This window comes from Sander lucioperca, chromosome 6 (assembly GCF_008315115.2).
Source record: "Sander lucioperca isolate FBNREF2018 chromosome 6, SLUC_FBN_1.2, whole genome shotgun sequence".
In the NCBI taxonomy this organism is placed as follows: Eukaryota; Metazoa; Chordata; class Actinopteri; order Perciformes; family Percidae; genus Sander; species Sander lucioperca.
Genome location: NC_050178.1, coordinates 8,341,009 through 8,364,557, shown reverse-complemented (window position 1 = coordinate 8,364,557; position 23,549 = coordinate 8,341,009). Strand labels below are relative to the sequence as shown.

Below are 23,549 nucleotides of genomic sequence, written 5' to 3'. Positions count from 1 at the left end.
GGTAGTAGAGGCTTGTAGCTTGGGAAGGTGACCCTGAGACACAGGCAGTGCTGTTCATTTAGGCAGGCAGGGAGCAGAGCAGTGACAGCCAGCACCAGAGTAGTGGTGGACCCCTGGAGAGAGGCACTGTAGCAGATGGAATAAGAGAATTTAGATTCAACAATCCCACACCGCACAATGTCACCATGTTGATGCTGTTCTCTTTTTAGAGGTTATGTTGGACTCTAGTACCTGAAGGACTTGGGCCAAAATAATTGAATTGCTCTGATACAGCCTTTTTAAGAGAATACATACAAAAACCAAAAAGGTTTTTTATGGTAACAGATGGCTGAGAACTGTGTTAAACAAATGATAAGGATACAACTAAAGTATTTCAATTATTGGTTAACCTCTAAATTATTTTATTGATTAATCAATTAATGTTTAGTCTGAACATTTTTGGAAAATAGTAAAAGTCACTCACACAAATTTCCCATAGCCCGAGGTGTAGTCTTCAATTTGCTTTTTATTTGCAAACAGCAAGATATTCAATTTTACAACGACACACAAAACTCTAAGCATGAAAAAGAGGTAGGGTAAGAAAAAAGAATGAGATCAGATTGAGTGTGTTCAGGGTTGCATCATTATTGGGTGCTGGACTTCTAATTTGTTCACCTCAGTCTCATTCCCCATTTCAAGGACACACTGGCTGCTGAGTGTTGCTGTAGCAGCGATGCTCCATTGTGGTTAAACAGCCAGCTGCCTGATGTATTATATCTTCTGATTACCACCCACCACACACACTGATAAGATCCCAGCTGGAACAGGACAGAGGCCAGAGTGCCAGCACTCGGTCTGTATGTCTTTTGTAAGCCAGTATCGGCATGCCTGTGCATATGAGCATGTTTGTCTGGCTACTCAAACAACAGCACGCCTGAATGTATTAGCGAAGACCACCTGACGTCAGCACTTGACATCTGGGTGGTGTTGGGGGAAAAAAAGGGAAATACAAAGACACCATTACTCACACACATGCAAACATACAATTATAAATTTAGATGTATATTTGGTATAGCTTCTTCTGGACACTGTCCATGCATCCGGGGCTTAGCACCACCCAGGGCGGTTGTGATTGGTTTAAAGAAATACAAACAAGCCAGAGCGATGCCAGATAAGCGATGTAGCCAGACCATACTCCAGCACTGTGTCAGCGCTGGCAATGCGAGACTAATAATCTAATAATACAGGATGAAATAAGAATCAAAAAGTTATCTCAACCTTTCATCACTAGGGTTGCCAAAGTTTAGCTCAATACTTGTTGTCTCAACTGTCAATACACAGTGAAATTGTAATAATTATTAACTTAAAAATAGATACAAAGGGAAGACTGGTAGCTTCATTATCAAGTTACTGGAATTAACCAGAAGGTCTCATTGTATCCATTCTGTTTGCTGTTGTGTTTGTTGCAACTATCCAGGCTGTTGAGATTATTTTTGCTTTATTATCGCTATTGTTGTGCCTTCTCTTTCTGACAGAGCCATTTCTCAACAAGACACTCTCTTCTAATTCATTTTCCTGAAACAGAATTTATCTCCCATTTCTCCGCACATACAGGAACACAATCATATTTTCTCTTCAATAAAAAAGGGGGGGAAAGGGACTTTGTTGCCGGAGAATGTCTCCCATCTATTTTTTTTCTGATGTTCCTGATGATCACCTCTGTATGTAAACTGTCTGAATTTATAATGTGGCACTGACAGATGCAATCATTTTATTGGCCATTTGTCTGATTCAATATTATGCATGTATCTGAGAGTGCTGCCTCTTCTTCTCACTAGCTGTTACAAAACAAAAAATGACTGTGCAAAACTCACCTCAAAAAATGCCTGAAAATAGATGTATAGATGTTTATCTCTCCCTTCAGTCTGATGTTGATATGACACTTGTCTGTCACTTAAAGGTGCCTTTCTTCCCCAAGGGACCATGTGTATATGATAGCTGCTCTGCCACTGGTGATGTACACAAAGCTCACTTGAAGAGTAGCAACACACACACACACACACACACACACACACACACACACACACACACACACACATGAATACATATATTTTCATGCAAATTAAGGAAGAAAAAAAACATTAACACGCAACACAAATGTCAGATGGATTTTTTTTACATTAACAGCCCTAAACCGTTTTTTCCTCATCTCTCCCCTCCACTCACCTCTTCTTTTCCCTCATCTCACTCCATCTTTCCCTCATCATTCTTTCTGTCTTTCCCCTCATCTCCTGAACCTCCAGAGGGTTCTTCCTGATTCATTATTTCCTGTCAACCTGTGTCTCCTGAGGCACCCATGCACTGGAGCCCCTTCTCTAACTTCACTTGAGCTGTTAAATGGGTACACATCCCCTCTTCTGCAACGGCTGAACCTGTGTGTCAATGCTTTAACTTTTAAACAAGTAACAGGTGCCTTTTATTGAATAATGTTGAAAAGGTTTGTGCTCTTGTATCCAGGCTTATCATAAAGTGGTGCCAGGCGCATATAGCCTTAACCCCCAAGATGTACTGAGTAACGAGCTTCCTATGATTTCAGTGGGAATTAATCTAGACTGTAACAACGGATGAGTTTTGAAAGGATAATAAATAATTAATTGAAAGTACCAGGTCTTTTCCCGTAGCTGTTAAATAGTTATACATCAATGTGCCTGTCTAAAGGCCCTCGTAACAACAACTCCTTGGAAGTACATACTGTAACCAAGTTGTGACATAAATGGTGGCTTGTGGAATTTGAGCGAAAAGGTTTTGTTGGAGTAAATAAGGAATATTACAAGCATAGTGTTGATGCCAGAGTTATGTAAATTATGGTAAGCCAAGAATAGAGCTGGCAGTGCTTGCTAGGCCTATAGGGGATAGAGCGTGTCATATGCTGTACAGATTGTAAAGCCCCTTGGGGAAAATGTGTACTGCTGCCTTGACTTGAGTCATGTCAGTGGTGGTGAAAGACCAGATACATTTGAAAGTAGGTGTTAAAAATATATCATTTTTTAAATAAGGACCTGGAGTACTAAATGTAAAATAGAACACAGCATTAAAATGTTGTTGATGTAAAGTTGTTACAATATTCGCAAAACAAGGGTTTGATTGAAAAACACTGATTCCTGAATAACCTGAATAAATGCTTAGAGAAACATAAAGAGGTGCTTCCATACAGGGCATGAGGGGTCACTGAATGGTTTGATGAGTATAAAAAGAATGTGAATCATAAGCTGTGGTTGTTGCAGTCACCAGATCTCCTATGGGAGATTTTGGACCAGCATGTTGGACAGCACTCTCCACCACCATCATCTAAACACCAAATGAGAGAATACCTTTTCGGAAGGTGTTCATCCCTCCACTCTTGTATGCTAAGGAGCATTGACTGTAGTGGCCCAACACTTCACTAATGTTTTTAACCCTGCTGTACTTTTATATGCATGCAGTACAGTATGTGTATGCACAGAAAAACACAAACAAAAACAAATCCCCTTACTCTGCATCTTGTTTTTTTGCCCCTGCTGCTCGCAGCATCCTTTGGTTCTGTCAGGGCAGCATCAGTCCATCGTGTCTCTGCCTTTAGCTGGTATTCACATGTCCTCTCTGGAAATCACTTTTTGGGGACATGAGGGAAAGAGAGAGAGAGAACAGATCAAATGTAATTTATCCGGTGTTGGATAGCCAGCCAGTATACATGCTGAAGAGGATCAGGAGGTCACAGAGTGGAAGGTCACAACCGCAATATTGACACAGCAGTCCTAGACATGATTGGTGTGTGAAGAATGGAAGATGTGAGTGTAGTACGTATCTTTTAAAGACTGTGTTACAAGCTGACCCATACTCACCTCCTTTAACAGCTTCTTCTGTATACATCATAGTCCGTTACCTCGCCATTCTTATAACTGAAGAATATGATGTTAACGTTTCTGCTAATCTGAGTAAACATTATCATATCATAACTGGAGAGGATTTCTATATGGACTGTCACTTTGCTCTAAGGTGTTGTTAACATGGTTTCTGTGAGTTATGGGCAGTTGCAAAGCAATCTGGCACCAGGCTGTTGGGGTCAGACACCTTAATGATCTGACCTGAAACCTTGGACTGTCATGTTGGCAATTGAGGCAAAAAAACACATGCCAGTTTGACGGTGCCAGTTTAAAGTAGGTCAGTGCAGTTTGACAGGTCATCATCACAGTATATAGAAGAGAGATATGTACTGTATTGTATGCTTATCTTGGGAGTGATACGGTACTATGACTGCATATAAGGGATTAAAGCAATTACTCTGAATGTGACATTTCTGTCAATCAATTATATAATTATACCATCAGATTTAATCTGAGTGTAATTCATTTATTCATTACATTAGTGTTCAGTATATTGTAATTTTCCTCAGGGTTGACTGAAATGTAGAAGATCTGGACAGAGGGCATGGCAATAATATATTGGGGCTCTGATTGGGGTTTTGGTCAGACATTTTTATTGAAAAAAAAAAGTACTACTAAAAATGATTGTCACAAAGGTAACAGTGTTGCATATTTGGGCAGGAAATATACCAAATTTAGCAGCGGATAAGCAGGCAGCCAGCCAGCCAGCCAGGCAGCCATTTTTTCTCAAAGAGCTGACAGCATTTCTTTGCTCACTGCAAACTGGAAACCCCTGTCAATATAACTTGTCCTGTTGCTCATTTTATGGAAAATCAAAAGTTTATTCATTTGTTTCTGGTGTGGATGATTGCTATGGTTCCAACTTGCCCTCACAAGTACTGTTCAACATTTAACATCTTTATAACCTATGATACCCAAACTCTTTTTATCCCTCCCTGCATCCCACTGTGTCCTAGCAGTCCATTGGCTCCGAAGGTCAGCCTGTCTCTCCTAACTTAGACTTAGACTTAGACTTCTCTTTATTGATCCTTTTGGGATGACTCCCGCAAGGAAATTAAATATCCAGCAGCAGATTTTAGCAGCATACAAACAAAACAAAACACTCTTTAAATAAAGAGGTATAGAAAAAAAAATACAGTATAAGAATAACAATATACATAGACTTTTAGCTAATATTTTTTTTTTTTCTTTTTTTTTTTACAAAAAAGTAAACAAAACAGTAAAACAACAATAAACTACAGATAAATATATAGATATATAGGACTGTGTATGGTAACATTTTTACATACATAACATATGACCCTGGCCCTGGCAAAACCCTGTGGGTTCTGATGCATGTGTGTAAGTTATGTTTTAAAGGACTGTAGAAAGTCCGTTTTTATTTCTGGCCCGATTCCCACTCTAGGACGCAGAGCTTTTTACTTTAGCAGTATCCTCAGCCTCCATACCTGGCTCCAGTCCGCATGCAGGTATCACAATAGGGCTGGGCAATATATCGATATTATATTGATGTCGTGATATGAGACTAGATATCGTCTTAGATTGTGGATCATATCATCGTAATATCGTGATATGACAGAAGTGTTGTCTTTTACTGGTTTTAAAGGTTGCATTACAGTAAAGTGATGTACTTGTACTTTTTTGAACTTACCAGAGTGTTCTAGCTGTTCTATTATTTACCTTTTCCCCACTTAGACATTATGTCCACATTACTGATGATTATTTATGTAAAATCTAAGTGTGAAGATATTTTGTTAAAGCACCAATTGTCAACCCTAGAATATCGCCGCAATATCGATATCGAGGTATTTGGTCAAGAATATCGTGATATCTGATTTTCTCCCTATCGCCCAGCCCTATATCACAACATGGATTTTATCGACAAATTTAACTTTTGTTCTGGAATTGTGCATCTCTTTTCAAAAGAGATGGGATCCATCCCAACAAGCGGGGTAGCCAAATGCAGTCTGCAATTATTCAGTATGAGGACCAGTCTTCTCCACATGCATCAATGTTTACACAGCACACACCCACCACAACGAAACCCCCCTTCTACTCTCCTGTCTCATCTCAGGTTCCTCTCCTGTCTCATCTCAGGATGTTGTCTCCAGCGGTAGCACCCCTCCCCTACTGTCCTCCCCTGGCATTACCGGCGGTATCAGAATTTTGTGATGGTTAACCATCGAAACCTTAAATATACAATATTAAACACCAAAAACGCTTGTTCCACAGAGAGCCTGGTGTTAAATAAATTCATACACCTTGTTAGCAGCTTTAAGGGTGATGAATGTATTTTGACTGAAAGATTAATTCCATACAGAAAAAAAACATCACACCACAACACCCACCTTTGGTTTATCACTACTGTAGCAAACACTTTATGTACGCTGTCATAAAATGATGTTAATGATAGAAAAGCTGAAGAGTAGACGTGAAGGTACTATGGGTAGGGAAACCCATGTCGTCAGTATCTCTCTGTCAGAGAGACACCTTGTCTTTTTCAATAGTCAGACATGAATGATTACGCAGAGGTGATTACACTTTTCTTAATCTTCCACAATGTTGTGACCAATCATGTTTCTATACACAATCTGCATTATGCTTTCATATATTTCTTTTCTGGTATTGGACAACGTAGGTTCTGTCATTTCCTACGTTATAGAGATCTCCCAGTACTGATTATCACTTATTTTCCACGAGTGTGTACATTGAAAGTCATGTAGTGTTTAAGGGTGATGCCAGGCCATGTTGTAACCTAGATAAAAAGGGTTTATCCTCTGTACATTTTTGGACATCTCAGGCTGAAACTTATGTAACATGCTGACATTTAGTATATTATTGCTGTGTACCATGTTAACATTAGTGTTGGGAGTAACGTGTTACAAAAGTAATGCAATTACAGTAATGTATTGCTTTTTTGCAGTACCGCAGTAATATAATGCATTAATAATAAAATGTCGATAATATTATACCCGTTACAATCTCAATAACGCGAGTTACAACGCATTTCAACCTGAAATTAAGTTGAAATTAATAAAGAATTCACCAACACCGCGAAACATTTTGGCACCAGAGAAAAACAATCTGAGTAAAAGAGTGACGTTATTTCCTGTTGCTGGAATTTGATGGTTGAGATGACTGCAGAGACTGATTCTATATGTGCAAGATGGACATACTCCCATTATTTTCAGGAGTTATTAAACTGCGTTGAAGTGAGGCGCTGTCCCAGTACTGTTCCTGTGGTCAGAGGCAGAACCAGAGATGGTACGCACAACACCTGTATCCCAACAGGTAACGGTACGTCGGTGTGTCCGAGCAACTGACAGATAGAAACATGTCGGGAATTAACGTTTAGGCTTACTACACGTAAATTTTAGCATTACATTTATCAGCGGTGGAAAGTAACTATACCATACTTTAATACAATTGTAAGGTAGCCTACTTGTATTAAGTATTTCCATTTTCTCCTACTTTATATTTCTACTCCACTACAATTCAGTGTCAAGTATTGTACAAGTATTTACTTTACTATTTATTTTATAACTTTAGTTACTTTGCAGATTCAGATTAATAATACAAAATATTATGAATAAATAAATTATGATGTATTCAATTACATAAAGACTTTATTGATCACGTGGTGAAATTCACAAGCTACCAGCCAAGTCATACTTCTGCGGTTATTTTGGTGAAAGTAACTCAAAAGTAACACAAAAGCATTATAATTCAGAGACAGTAATGTTGAAATATATTTAATTACTCTCAAATGACAGTAATTAGTAATCTATAATGTATAAGACTTTGGAAGTAACTTGGCCAACACTGGTTAACATTAATCATGGAAGTCTTTGGTTCTTAGTTTTTAGAGGTATCCTGTCTTAGAGAAGTTGAAGTTGCAAATCATGGATCACCAAAGTCACTAGGAGTTATCCTCTGAGGACCATCAATGTCTAGACCAAATTTGATTGGATGACAACCCATCTAACCATTGTCAAGATAATTTACCCATCATCTGTTTGGTCTGTTTGAGTGTGAGACGAACAGACCAAAAGGCTAACTGGGATTATAATAATAATAATAATAATAATAATAAAAATCTATCTATAAATTGCAGGAACGGCTGTCTGTCAGTGTGTGTGTGTTATGCGCATATCTCTCGAACCGTTAGTCCGATGGATTTCAAACTTGACAGGTGTCTTGCTACGGGCACGAGTAAGTGCGGTGCCAAGTTTGACGTTGTTTGGATTAGAAATGCAAAAAATATTGTTAAATATATAGGTAAAAGAAGCACACATTGGCTTTTACCGCTCTAGCCACTGGCCACTCCCCCTCTCACCCTGACCAGAGACAGAGAGTAGCGGAGCTTTGGCAGCTAAAATGTGACATACACCTCAGACCCACAAAAATGTGCAAAGTAGCACTACTTTGAAATGTGTCCGTGTTTGGGGGGAAGGTAACCTGCACATCAGCAGACGCCACATGCAGAACGCTTTAGAACAGCGGGGGTACTCTTTTCCTGCTATAAACTGCTGTGAGCTGGCAGAACATAATGTGCCTAATCTCGGAGATTATTCCTTCAGAGCGCTGTGCAATACGAGAAAATCTCAGAGTTGAACCGGGCAGATACATCAGTTTTCATCAGACACACCCTGGGTCGGGTTAATTAAGTCGCCAAAATACCCCCGCGAATCAAATCCCCTACTTCACCGTTAACCGTCAAGCCACTAAACCTGTATGGAAATTAACACCTCTGCTGAAACGTGAAATTTGTTAACGATCCGACACGAAACAACACCGTCTCTCTCTCTCTCTCTCTCTCTCTCTCTCTCTCTCTCTCTCTCTCTCTCTCTCTCTCTCTCTTTCTCTTTCTCTCTGTCTCTCTCTCTCGCTCTCTCTCTCTCTCTCTCTCTCTCTCTCTCTCTCTCTCTCTCTCTCTCGTGGTTGATGAATGCAGATATGTGTTGATTAGCTCTCATAACGGGCCGGATGGGTAGCGTACTGCCATGAGTCCATGACGCTAATGTCTGATTACTCCACATTGTCATTGTGATATTTTGGGATTACATTCTGAATCTGCAACGTTCTCTGTCAGGTAAATACAGTAGTACAATGTCTTCTTCTGATGTAGAAGTAGCCTACACTGTAAGTCAGTAGTAGGCTATACAGCGGAGTTGCATTTTAAGTGGTTTGGGGTCCTTCTGTAAGTCATTTTGGGATACAATTTGGTTTTGATGAATTCTACAAGCAGCAATACCACAGGCCAAGTAATCGCCCATTCCAAACAGGCACATTTTCAACGGGCACTGCACTAGTGATAATAATAATGAAAATACTTTTTATTTGTAAAGCACTTTTCATTGCAAAGTGCTACAGAGTAAAACAAGATTGAAAACAGGTTTACGAGAATGCTTTCTTTAAAAGAAAGGTTTTTAGCCCCTTCTTGGTTGTCTGGGAGGGGATTGCCGTCCCTAAAGCCCAACGACTTGTGCGGCTAAATAAATCTAATTAAATATACAGCTATTGCGGCCACATATATTTAACCAGAGGAAACACCCTAAACGTTGATAATATGTGCTCCCAGAGTCCTAATATTCATTTGTAGAATCTGAACTACAAGTAACCACAAATCTGTTTCCCTCAGGCTTGATTTGATAGTGGATCTCTCAGAATCTATCTGTAGAGGCCCGGTATATTCTCTAAAGGCTATTTGTTGATCAATGGCAACATTCTATCATTGAACAATACAAGAGATTTACCTGAAGACAAAGACTTGAAAGAATATAGTCAATCTTTATCAATCAATCGTTTCCTGTCACTCTTCTTTTTCTTAAAGAGTTGTATCTACTGCCACCACTTAAAATATTACAAACATATTCAAATTTTTAAAATAAAAACCAATAAGGTTCATGAATGCAACTATTTAAATAGAATAGAGGCTTCATAAAAAAAAAAAAAAAGTAAGAAAGTGTTTTAAGTCTAGAAACACCTGCAGAAAGGGAAACTGAATAAATCTTCTCACAGCACAAAACCACTTAAAAACTAAAAACTGGACTAATGGTCAGTGTCTCACCAATACCACTGCTAATTAAAAAAAAAAAACAGTAATGTTTACTGATTTTCTGCTCTCCCAACTTTTCACTGGTTTGAATGACTCTGTTTTGCAAGAAGGTATCATGGTAGTTTTCCAGAACTTTTCTCAAGAGGGCGAAAACTGCTTACGCTCTATTGATTTCTCTTTTTTTTATTCCCCTCTCCCATTCTGCAGACTCTTCACTTTTTTCTGCCCATCTGTAAGTCCTGCATTTCCTGCCAATAGATAACAGTTATCTGCACAGTTATTTGTAGCGACTTAGTGATCAATAGAGGTAATATAAAATGGTAAAAGAACAAGCAGCCTGATACCACAAAAAACATTAGCATAAGTGGGTTTGAACGCAGAAGCCACCAGGATGACTATTAAATGAGATGGTAGGTGGGAGACATGTAAATGTATTCTGAGTGTGGTGTAGCTGGTGGCATTACCACCTCCACTGCCACCTGTCAACACATACTGTATACGCACACGCACTAACATGTACACAATCACATGACACAGAAAGAGAGAGAAATCGAGAGGAAAACACTTGCCAACACACACATACATATACACACCAGTCAAACCACACTGCCTCACTACCAGTTACTTTACACACAGAGCCACTAGTGTGTGTCTGGCCCATCTGCTGAGAGAGGACAGCAAAATGAGACCCTGCAAAAGAGAGGTGAGGAGGATGAGATGAAAGAATATACTGTAAGTAATGTGTTACGCTGGTAACTGTCACTGTTGAAAAAGCATAACACATTCTAACTGAACAGAAAACTGATAAACATGCACATAAACAGCCTTTTGTGTTTATATGTCACGGGTACGCATTTATGCTCGCAGAACATTATGGTAGTGCAGAAGCATATGGAATATATAAGCACATTCTACATGGATACAGTTCACCATTTGGATAGAGACATCTGCAGCAACAAACACATCCACACAAACAGAAAAACTGATGTGTGACTGAAAACAACAAGTAGCACCAGGCAACCAGAGGCATCAGTTTTCCATGAAACTTATATTTACGACTGAGAAGAATATCAAAACATCATACAACAACTAAAAGATGGAGGAATTGATTACAAGTAGAAAAAACAAGCTGAAATGATGCCAACTATTTTGATAATCGAATAATACTTGGATTTTTATCTGGAGGACGCAAGACATTTTAGGATTTCACCTTGGACTCATGGAAACAGAAGGACATTTTTTCACTGTTTTGAATAATACATAAAATACTGTAAAAAGTGCTATAATATTTCACCAGCGATAAGTCATGCTACCTAGAAAACTAAATAATGAGAGTATGATGAATTGGAAAGGAATGGGCATATTGCTTTATGGGCCGTTATTTTTTGCAGAGCATGCTCTATTTCCTTTATTTCTTCCCAGTGTTTGAACTTGTTTAAACTTTGGAGCATATGTGCAACCTCTCAAAACAAAAAATGGAGTGCCGGGTACATGGGAAATGTTTGTACTGAGAGTGTGAGAGGGTAAAGGGGGATACAGAAATAGAGTTGTTTGTGAGTTTATTTTGAGCTCCATTACCCCTATTACAGATGAGTATCTACTCTCCACCCTCTTCTAAACACTGAGGATGCAGGTGGCTCACTGAGGAATGAACCTATAAATCTCTCCCTGGCAATCTACCTATCTGTCTGCCCATTTATTCATCAGCTCATCTGATGACAATCTACCCTGTCCATTGCACTATTCTTCTGCCTCTCCTCCATCTTTCAGATAATCGGTCCATCAACACATCCATTTGTGCACCCATCCAGCAATTCATCTACCCATCCATTTATTTCCCCATCATTCATCCATTTGTCTATCATCTATCCATCCATCCATCTATCCATCCATCCTAACACACGCTTGCTTCTATCAGTTTCCAGCGGCTCCATCAAGACTCCAGCATCTCAGTTGTTTAAAGTGCCTCAAATGAATACAACCAGCTGTATGTTAGACTTCAGAACAGACAAACAGAGGAGCTTTTCGATCAATAGACAGCTGTAACTACTCTAGTGACTCGATAGTTCTGGGAAAATGCAAAATACAGCGGCAGGGGAAAACAATTAAAAACACTGATAGAAAACAATGTACAGACACTGCTCGAAGGCGTTGATTACCAAGAGAGTCTTTGAAATCAATTACCAGTTCACAGATATATCCTGTAATTGAAATGGATTAGTGTTCAAGGGTTATTCTCCTGTGCTATGTACAGTAAGGCAGTTGTGTAACACTCTAGTAGGCACAGATTAAATGAATAGTGCTTAATTTGACACCATATTGGTTGAATGCCAATTATCAGTATTAACATTTGTCAGCTAAAAAAGAGATCTGGCAATCTGGCAGTAATGAAAATTGATAGTGAAAATACTTTAACTTGTTCGGTAAACCAACGAGGTAAGCAGTGGCTCTGTATTGACATTACCTCAGGGGAATAAGAACTGAATATCTGTTATTCGCAAGGTTTGCTATTTTAGACAATCAACGAATTATTGAGTACTTCCTCTGTTCTGTCTATGGTGGAACATCTGCAATTGCCTGCAAAGGTGAACCTTGATATTAGAAAGAGGAGAAACAAATGCAGAGGGAAGAGCTTAGCTGAACATGTCATTCTCTGACACGCCTGCAGGCCAACAATTAGCAAGCAAGCGGCAATCACCATTTCATCAATGTTCACTGCACGGCCTCTCCCCCTCTCTCTTTTATTCATGTGTGCTTCCTTTTTAGTTTTGTTTTCCCTCCTCAATTTCTCATTTTAATTTCATCACGCTTGTCCCTCTCTGAGCTCTTCTCTCCTTCCCTTGGTTGACTGTGGTGGTGGATTCATCTGTTTATCTGCCTCTGTATGCGCTGAAGAATGTTGATTTGAGTGAAGAATACAACCCCATTGTGTAAGATTGTGTACGTCTGTGAGTGTGTGTTGGTGTTTGTTTACATGTATGTGCAGCCACCTCAGGGCGACCTGATGCACTCTGGTGACAGAGGAGGAGAGGTTGGCGTCCGGCGGCACCGCTGTTATGGGATAATGGAGGATGTATCACTTGTTTCTCTCATTTCAGGTCTCTATCTTTCTCTCTCACACACCTCTTAATGGTCTATTTTCACACACACACACACACACACACACACACACACACACATACACATATTCCCCTTCCCTCCCTCTCTGAGAGGCTTCACTCACAACCTTATCGACTTAAACCAGCTCTGACAGTGCTGGCCCCGCTCTCACACACCTTGTCTCGGGGGCACACCACATTATGAAACAATTACTCCCTTAATTGACAGTTAATTAATCTAAAGTCAATTTGACCTTGCCAGCCTAACCTTGACAGATTGAGAGCAGTGGTAGTCATGACACTGAGGCAAATAACTGGGTAGATGGAGGGATAGAGGAGAGCGGAAGAAGAAGCGGAGAGAGATGGAGGGAAATGATAGACTAAGTCGACTTATCTCCACACCAGCGGAGAAATCACTTGCAGTATCTTGCTGTCTGAGTGAAGATAGCGTGTGATATGTTTCTGTGTGTTGTGGCTTGTGTGTGTGTGTGTGTATGTATCATTACACCTTATCTTACAATTGCCAGCTTATTCTGCTGAGTTGATCATTTAGGTTTTAATTATGCCTCTCATTTGAAAACTCTGCAACGCATAGGTGTTCATTCTCTCAGGCAACCACCTTTAAGTCGAGTTGAAATAAAGTTATGTCAGCAATAATCATCCGATCGTCTGTGTGTGTGTGTGTGTGTGTGTGTGTGTTTAAACTTTGGTTTGATGGCCAATCAATAGAGGAAGTGATCAATCAGGCAACAATATTGATCATATTTGAAAGCATATTTATTCACAACGCATCAGACAGACATAAGATGGGAAAAAGTCTGTCCAGAGAAAACACAGATCTATTTAGGCAGCAAACAAAGCCATACAGGTCTAGTATGTCACTCATCACTCGACCGCAGGAACTTTCCCCTGGAACTAGCTTTTCAACCGCAGGGACCAGGATCTAAATTTAGCTCTAGGGACATTTTACAGGGCCTTTTTATCCCCTAAAAAGTCCCTGACTGCAGAGACGTTGGCTGTGAACTTGTGCAAGTGAAGAGAGAAAAAGAGAGAGAGAGAGCAGAGGAACGGAGCTGTGAATGAGAGAAATAAAAATATTCTCTGATTGTTTCACAGCGGCGTTCTAAAGTACAAATAAATAACCATCAAACACTCAACAGATGACTACTCTAGTATCGATTTATGACCATTTTAGGACAATGGGGAAGATTTCTTATTGATTAATAACATTAAAGTAAAGTTATTCTTTGCTGTCGGCTTCACAACTCATTTTAAAAAAGAGAGAGCTTCACACAAGCCAGCGGCCACAGTGAACTGCCTGCTGCAGATGCGTGTCTCGGGCGAGAGAGAGAGAGAGAGAGAGAGAGAGAGCAGTAGTGCTGTCAATGAGAGAAATAAAACCTTATTTTCAGAGGGTTTGTTTTTTTCAAGTGTTTTTAGATGAAACGGGCGGGCACACTAAATTGAAAGGTTGCAGAGTGTGTTTACCCTTGTGACCACAAGCAGCCTGTCATGTTGCTTTGTCAGCGGTCTAAACGTGCCTAATCTTCACGGGTCTTAGAACACGGTGGAAACGCTGACAACAATGGGTTGAAGGAACCTTCTAGGTCCTTTAAAACAGTTCTGGGGACTCAATCGACCACAGAACCTTGGGTCGAAACGCGGCTATAGTTTCAAGTCATGGTTCCTAGTTAGCAGGGTTCAAAATGAACTTTATGTCCACCAGCCAATTGGCTAGTGAATGTTCAAATTTTACCAGCCATTCAATAGATTACCATTGTTTTTTGGCTGGTGATTGAAACATATCTACCAGCCACTTGCATATTTTACCAGCTTTTGGCTGGTAAATGGTGCTAATTTTGAACCTGGTTTACCTAGACATACATTTTAAGTAAGACTTATTACCTAATAAGTCTTACTTAAAATGTATGTCTCAGTTCTTCATATATGGACATGTTAACATCTTGACATCTGGCCTCGCTCCAGCTAGACTGAGAGAACCTTCTAGTCCCTTCATACATTCTCAATAGAGAAGAAATGCAGGCATAGTGTCCTAAAGTTATTCAAGCTTATAAAACATGCATAACAGATTCAAAAGTGAGAATGGAGTTATTATGAAAAAAACATATTAGATAGGATTATTTAATAACATGGTACAAAAAGCATCCTATCAGAAGGTCTCTTCTACACTAAATCCAACCTACAATCAAACACCGAGGCAGGTGACATTCAGCGATGAATATACTCAATGGATTAAGAAGATGGTGGGAGATACAGTACATAAGACAATATCTGCATTGTTACATAGATTGTAAACTGACTAATGTGTTTATCAGGTACACCAGTAATGCAATCCTATCAAGTAGCCATGTTTATGAAGCTTATAATATATATATATATATAACTTTTTTTGTTCCCGCTGTGTCAGAGAGGTGTTGTTTAACTGTTATTTTTAAAGCTGTAATTGGTGGTGGTATTATATTGGACTGCATAATATTAAAAGATGTTTCTAAAGTTCTCTCTGCTCCTATTTACAGCGGGGAAAATAAGTATTGAATGTGTCAACATTTTTCTCAGTAAAGATATTTCTGATGGGGCTATCGGCATGACATTTTCACCAGATGTCAGTAACAACCCAAGTAATCCACACATACAAATATATCAAAACAAATATGTCCATAAATATATATATTTAATTTATTATTATTATTATTTATTTTATATTTAAATATATGAAGAAACTAGTCGCACACATTGCTCAGCTGTGATTTTTGCCCATTCTTCCACACAAACTGTCTTCAAATCTTGAAGTTTCCGGGGTCATCTTCTATGAACTCTGATCTTCAGTTCTTTCCAGAGGTTTTCAATTGGATTCAAGTCAGGTGATTAACTGGGCCATTCTAACAGCTTGATTTTCTTTGTCTGAAACCAATTGAGAGTTTCCTTGGCTGTGTGTTTGGGATCATTGTCTTGCTGAAATGTCCAGCCTCGTTTCATCTTCAGCATCCTGGTGGATGGCAGCAGATTCTTACCAATAATGTCACGGTACATTTCTCCATTCAGCCTTCCTTGAATTATATGAAGTCTGCCAGTGCCAGATGCTGAAAAACAGCCCCACACCATGATGCTCCCACCTCCAAACTTCACTGTTGGTATGGTGTTTTAGGGTGATGTGCAGTGCCATTTCTCCTCCAAACATGGTGTATGCTATGACAGCCAAAGAGTTCAATTTTAGTCTCATCTGTCCAGATTATATTCTCCCAGTATGTCATTGGCTTGTCCAGATGTTGTGCAGCAAACTTTAAGCGAGCTTCCACACGCCTTTTCTTGAGCAGCGGTGTCTTCCGTGGTGTGCGTGCATAGAGGCCATGGCGGTTGAGTGCATTACTAATTGTTTTCTTTGAAAAAACTGTACCTGCTTCTTCCAGGTCTTTCTAAAGATCAAGTGGTCCTTGGCTCTTTGACAACTCTTCTAAGTATTCCATGGACTCCTCTGTCAGAAATCTTGCGAGGTGCACCTGGTCGTGGCAGGTTAATGGTGAAATTATGTTCTTTCCACTTCTGGATAATGGCCCCAACAGTACTCACTGGAACTTTCAGTTTAAGTTTAGATATTCGTCTGTAACCAGTGCCATCTGTATGTTTTTCTACAATAAGCTTGCGAAGGTCTTGGGACAGCTCTTTGCTCTTACCCATCATGAAATGCTTCTTGAGTGACACCTTGGTAATGAGAAACCTTTTTATAGGCCATCAATTAGGACTAATCCAGCTGATATACTGCTTCCTAAATCCTGACAGATTTCAGCTGGTTTATTGGCTTCCCATGCCTTTTTACACCCCTTTTTCTTCATGTGTTCAATATTTATTCCCATTATCATTCCACTTTATTACACATAACTTTTGTCATGGACATACATGTTTTGATTTCTTTGTATGTGTGTATCAAAACTTATTTTGCCCGCTGTACATACAGTACATGAGAGGGATGAATCAGTACCAGTAGTGTTAGTGAACATTATAAGCTTCACAACGCTTTTTTTTTTGCAGAACTACTAGACTCCATTTTATAAGTGCACAAAATAAACTGGTAACTCAGTGGATATCACTTACATTTACCCTATGCATTTACATTGTGTTAAATGCAAATGGAAGTTTTGTTAAGTAGCATGTCCACATTCCTGATAAAAAAAAGAAAAAAGTATAATTTTGGTTCAGTATTGAAGCTCAGGTATTGTATTTGCAACAGTGTTGACCATTTATAAAAAGGTTACCAATCTTTTAATATCTTTTCATATTATTTTACACCGTTGCGGGCAATGTTGCAAACTAATAAACTAGATTGCTTTATGGCAAGACTGGTTTTACAGAATTTTGTAGTGTCAAAAAGGACCTTGATTTGTCAGATATTTAAATGCACTGGATTGATGAGAAAAATAAATAATTCTCATCTTCTTATTATATTTTACAGAAAGTTTCTGGGTTGAATTTCCAGAAAACTACATCACAATATGTATTTTCTTGCCATCATGACGTAAAATTACGTGACTTTACCCATATTACCAGACCCTGTCCTTACGAGTGGGAATGAGGGAGTGTAATGGAAAATCTAATATCTGATTTAACATATCTGATTATTGATTTGTTTTTTAGTTTTTAAGTTTTTCCAAGTGTTTCACATGTCATGATGTGTGGGCCCTGACAGTCCAAGTTTTATGTTCTTCTGATAAGCCAGGTGCAGAAACTGATTTAAACTGGCATTCTCTACCTCCCATGCATTCTCAGACTTGGACGGGCCGATCAGGGCTGTTAATTTTACCACCTCCCCATTGCTGTCAGCTTGGGAGAGGGTTAATAAGCAAGTGATTCTCCAAGACTCTTTGTTGATTATCTCAGACTCTCATGATGAACTGAACCTTCTTTGGGCAAAGAATAAACACTTAAAAGACTTTGTTGAACCTTTATCTCAGACTCACCCTATGTAGTAGAATTTCCACCACAGGAGCAAATGTAACCACATGTGTTGTTGCACCAGCTTGTGTGTGTCCTACCAAACAAATTAGCATAAGACTGCATTTGTATTAAAAATGCACTCAGCAATAATGTCAAGCAATTCCAGAATCACAATGACAAAAGCAATTTTTTATCCAGCTTCAACTTTACATCATCATAGCTGTCAAGTTAAAAGTTCAACCAAACAGCAGTCGACACTCTTCAAAACAATATCAGGGCCGACCTCAACACGAAGACCCATATTTACGTTTAGACCCTTCTCTTCCCAAACGCCTACACATGTTCTGTATCAAAATCTATGGCTTGCTGGATAAATTTGTCTCCACTTTGTGTTTCTTTGACAAGACAGAGCTCTGGCTTCATGGCCGACTGAATTTGTGTGATTAAAGACGACAAGCAAAACCATCTGCTTGTCACATCCATCTGTCATCACCCAGCATTCGCCATCAGCCGCACATCACTCAAAACAACAGCAAGTTGTGGAAAGAGAGAGAAAAAAAAAGAGGGGGCATACGCCACAATGCCTCAGAAAGAGAGAGAAGAGATGAGGGAGGAGAAGAAACAGGAGGGAGGGCTAAAGAGACCAGAAGGGTCAAGAATGAGAGTCAAGAGGGTGTGAGTGAAAGTAAATGAGCAACAGTGAAGAGACAGAGCGCAGGGGTGATGGAGAGAGAGATGAACACAGCAAGAAAAAGAAAAAGACAGATGGGAGATTTTCTGCTGTTTTCTGCTGCCCCTCTTCACGCCAACCTGTGGCTGTGCCCTGTTGTGCTCAAAGACTTTCTTATAGTTACAGTGTCCTAGCTCCCACCAGCCAATGATCCAATCTCACCAGAGTTGTATCCCCTCTGCTTCCCCTACTTGCCATCCTCTCTTCTTCACTAGTGTGTTTTTAAACAAAATACTAAAAGCAAGTAGACTGCTATCCCTCATTTTACAACAATACCAAAAAAGACTGACCTGACCACACAGTCCTGAGTGTGAGTGTACCATAGGGCAGTAGGGTATTTAAAGGACAGGATGGCTGGTGGTAATCTATAGATTTTTATTGTCAAAAAAATGAAAAAGTGTGAAAAAGTCTAAAACCAATAATTTATTCTGGCACTGTAACAAATGCATTATTTGCTCCTGTTTGAGTAACATCAGCAAAACCTAAAGCCATAGAACCAGCTCTACCATGACTCTGTATTTCTTAGCAAGCCGAGTCAAAAGTGTATAAAATAAGGTTGTTTAATGGCGTTTTTCCATTACATGGTACCTGCTCGACTCGCCTCGACTCTACTCGCCTCGCCTCGACACACTGTGCGTCCGTTTTCCATTGCAGATTTTAGTACCGCCTCAGTGTGGCTGGTCGTTAAGCTGTATCGATGCACACACCAGCGCACAAGTATAAACATCAGGCCACTTGAGTTTGTTTTACAGTTCTGTGGAGGCTCCACGCAGAGCTTTTGCCGTAGCCTGTGTAGCCTATGTAAAAGTGGCCTGATGTTTATACTTGTGCGCTGGTGTGTGCGTGGAGCCGGCCATGTGTGTGTGTACGTAGGCTACGGCGAAAGCTCTGCCGGAGCCTCCGCAGAACTGTAAACAAGCGGCGCCGCAGTAAACTACTGTGACCTAACGCGACACACACACAGAACGTCGAAGGTGTGTGTTGCCAGAAGACACATTTTGTTTCAAATTAAGCTGGAGGCAGCAAAAAAAACAGCTGGCTAAATTGTTTGTTCAGGACACCCCCGTCTGTCGCTTTCACGTCACCTTTTCGGCTCGCTTCAGCTCGCTTGGAACCTCGACTGAGGAGATACTAAAAAAAGTACCTGTTAGCAGGTACCAGGTACTTTTTTTTGTAATGGAAAACCAAAAAAGGCGAGTAGAGTCGAGGCGAGTCAAGCTGGTACCATGTAATGGAAAAGCGCCATTAGTGTATCTCTGCTTGCTCTCCAGGATTTCTTAGTTTCATTCATTCTCCTCTTCCTCTATCTTCTTTGTCTTTTTCTCTCCTCTCACCTTAACTATGTACTCTTATCCTCAGATAAAAACACAGTCAGCGAAGGGGCCATGGGGAGTTTGTGGGAAAACCAGCCCTCATCTTTCATCTTCCCATCCTGGCCTCTCTCCCTCTCCTCTTCCTCCTCTTCTCTCTCTCCCCAAGCCACTTTCTCTCCATCTTTCTCTCTCTTCCTCCCACCAACTATCTCCAGGATTATCGATTTAGCGTAGGCTGTGATTGAGTCTCACTGGGAGTAATGCAGGCCCTAAGGCGTCTTCTGAATGGAGAGCATCATGAGTTATGGACTAACTATAGTCACTCTTCCACAACACCTGAATCACAGGCGGACACGACACACACACACAGACACACACACACACACACACACACACACACACACACACACACAAATGATCTGATGATTATTGCTGACATAACTTTATGTCAACTGACTTAAATGTGTCATTTTATAACCTCTTGTGCTTTGGCTTTTGTTTATCTGCAATTTGAAAAAAATAAAGCTTTACTCACCATCAAAATAGGAGAAGAAGGAGGGTCGGTGCGGAACCATCTTAGGATAATATTCTTTCAGTCATTAGTGCCCTTTGTTACAATTAAGGTTCCTCTTAAAGCTCAGCAGCAGTAACCATCTTGTGTGAGGCATTGGCTTGTCCATGTTCAGTGAAAATAATCTACAAGGAAAAACACAGTGGTTCTAAGTAACTTACAGTACTGCAAGTACATTTACTCAAGAACTGTACTGATGTACAACTTTAAGGTACTTTACTTTCCATTTAACACTAATTTATACTGTACTTCTACTCAACTGCATTTTCAGAGGAAATATTGTACTTTTTACTCCAGTATATGTATAGTGCAAGTGTAACATAGTTGCTATATTATACTACCTACATCAGATTAAAATATTTATCCAAAGCATACAATAAGCTTTTAAAATAACATGTAGCCTACTGTTCCAGCTTAAACTGCCCAACAATATATAAAGTAGGTAATAGTACAGTACTGTAATTCCATTTAAACCAATAACATTAAAATTCTCTTCACAATAACATTTCAATCATAATAATAATAATCCACTACAAATATAACATAATAATATGACACTGAGGGTGTGCAAAATAAGTACTTTTGATACTTTTATATTTTGTATAGGCCTAGCTGAAACAATTAACCAATTAGTCGACTAACTAATTGGAAAACTATTTTGACAATCAATTAATTGTTTAAGCTATTTGTTAATCAAAGATGCCACAACTTCACTGGTTACATCTTCTCAAATGTGATTATTTGCGTTTATTCTTTATTTTTATTTCTTAGTGTTCTATAATACTAAACTGAATATGTTTGGATGTTAAACTGTTGGTTGAAACAAAAGCAGTTCCCTTTGTTTCTGCTTGATGTTAGCTCTTGATGTCTGACTGTACATTGTAAAAAATGTAGGCATAACAAACTCTAGCTTCAGCCAACACCTGTTTCAGAATGCAGAATTTTTTTTATCTTTAAATAAATGTCAATTTCAATGTGGGTGCCTCAACTTGGACTTCGAGACACTGTAATGTAATGTATAATGCTAATAATATTGTTTTCTTTTTTTATTTACTGTTGTCTGATGTTCACTGGACCAAACAATTAATCAATAATCAAGAAACAAATCGACAGAATCAATAATGAAAATATTTTAGTTGCAGCTCTAGCTAACTAGCTAGCTAATATTTTGCTGATAATACTACTGTAGCTAGCTAGCTAGCTACTTTTTGAATTCAGAACTTTAACTAACAAAAAGATGTATCATCATGACGTTTTACAACTAAACTAAACTAAACAAACTAAACTAAGTAACGTTAAAGGATCTAAATACTTCTACCTTCACTCTGAAAACAGAGGCGTTTCTCAATACCAAGAAACGTTACGAAAAGTAGGATGCACTGAAATCGAGAATGCGGTTAGCTAGCTAGCTAACGTTTGGTACGAGGCAGACAGTGGCAGGAAAAACTATTATCAGCATCTCCCTTTATACCAGGCTAACCTTATACATATATATATATATATATATATATATAAGGTTACCAGCATGTCAGTCCCCAACATCACCCGGGCAACAACAGAGGCAGTCTGTAGGAATTCATTAGCCGTTGACTAAGTCAAGCTTAGCAGTTAGCTTAGCAGTGACAGGTCTGTTGATTTTCCTCAGTTGGTAAAGGAAAAAACTGATATTATTTTCCTATTTTCCTTGACCTATTGCACTCACCTCGACCCAAACCGCATCCTCAGGTAATGTTACTGCATTATCTGGCTGAGTCTATCTAGTTAAATCCATTTAAGCAGACACTTCCTGTTTGTTTGTTTGTGTGTGTGTGTGTGTGTGTGTGTGTGTGTTCTCTGCAAATTGGTGGACACATGTTCTTTCTTTCTATAAATGCTTCATCACATATTGCATTATAACTTAAGTGTTCAAGGAAAAAACTCAAGTAGTCGGTTCAGGGACACCACATATATTATTGATGATAGTTTGGGAGCCTATAATAGGTGTGTATAATTGATTAAAAGGCATTTATTTTAGCATATCGTATTTGCTGCTGATGTCTCCAAATGCTAGCTTTTATCCATACATTAACCTCCTCCTCAAGCATCCTCCGTGCACCAAAAACAACACTCATTGTAATTCGCAAATCTTATTAGGATTGGCCCTAGAGTCGGCCTCTGCTTAGCAAATAAATAATGGTAATGATGATGATCCCTCATCTTGTCACTGGGGCTCTCCCCCGGGGGCCTGGCAGTGCAGGTGGAGGGATCCTCTCCTGGCCTAATTGGTTCCAACCCTGCAGTCTTCTCTCCAGCCTTTTCTCCATCCTTCTCTCACTGTCTCTCCCTCTCTCTCTCTCTGGGCCTCGGGACTCACTCGGTAAACTTGTCTTTCTCTTTATGTGTGTGTCATCACCATCTTTAATTTATTCTTGCACAAGCATGAAATCACACACATATACACCAGTGCTTTCTGTCTCTCTGTCCTGGTCTCCCTCTGCAAACACAGATGGATGAACAGACTGAAAACACACGCATGCATGCACGCACGCACGCACGCACACACACATATGCACTGTACTGTGGTAACAGGCTGCCAAAATCTTGCCATTGTCTTCCCCTACGGTGTCATTTTGGCAGCAATGCACATAAACACCTTAAATTGTTTAATGGTGCCAGACAGGAAACTGTTTCCATTTCTTTACCTGTCTGTCTAGTCCATAACTGTGACCTCTGCCCTGCACTGAGCATCTCCAACCATCACCATACCTCATTACAATTCCACTTTAAAAAAAAAAAAAAGAAGACAGTTTTGTAACACACAAAATTGCAGTCAGTTTGAATGTATAAGTAATGGAGATTAATAATCATAGAAATCAGATTAGATATTCGAATTTTGGCACCTCTATGAAAAATGGATGGAAATAAGTGTTATTCTGCAACAGTTATTT

At 39.4% G+C, this 23,549-nt stretch overlaps 1 long non-coding RNA gene across 2 annotated transcripts; it reads right to left on the bottom strand.

The window, feature by feature from the left end:
- Window positions 1–507: 507 nt before the first annotated feature.
- LOC116051621 lies at window positions 508–22,437 on the bottom strand. 2 transcript variants are annotated; one of them, XR_004105383.2, is made up of 5 exons: window positions 22,325–22,437; window positions 20,587–20,747; window positions 3,512–3,628; window positions 1,854–2,010; window positions 508–956 (listed from the first exon to the last, which is right to left on the bottom strand). It is a non-coding gene; the product is annotated as an uncharacterized LOC116051621 (long non-coding RNA). The 2 variants fall into 2 exon arrangements; XR_004897707.1 differs by lacking the exon at window positions 22,325–22,437 and adding an exon at window positions 21,941–22,048.
- Window positions 22,438–23,549: the final 1,112 nt, after the last annotated feature.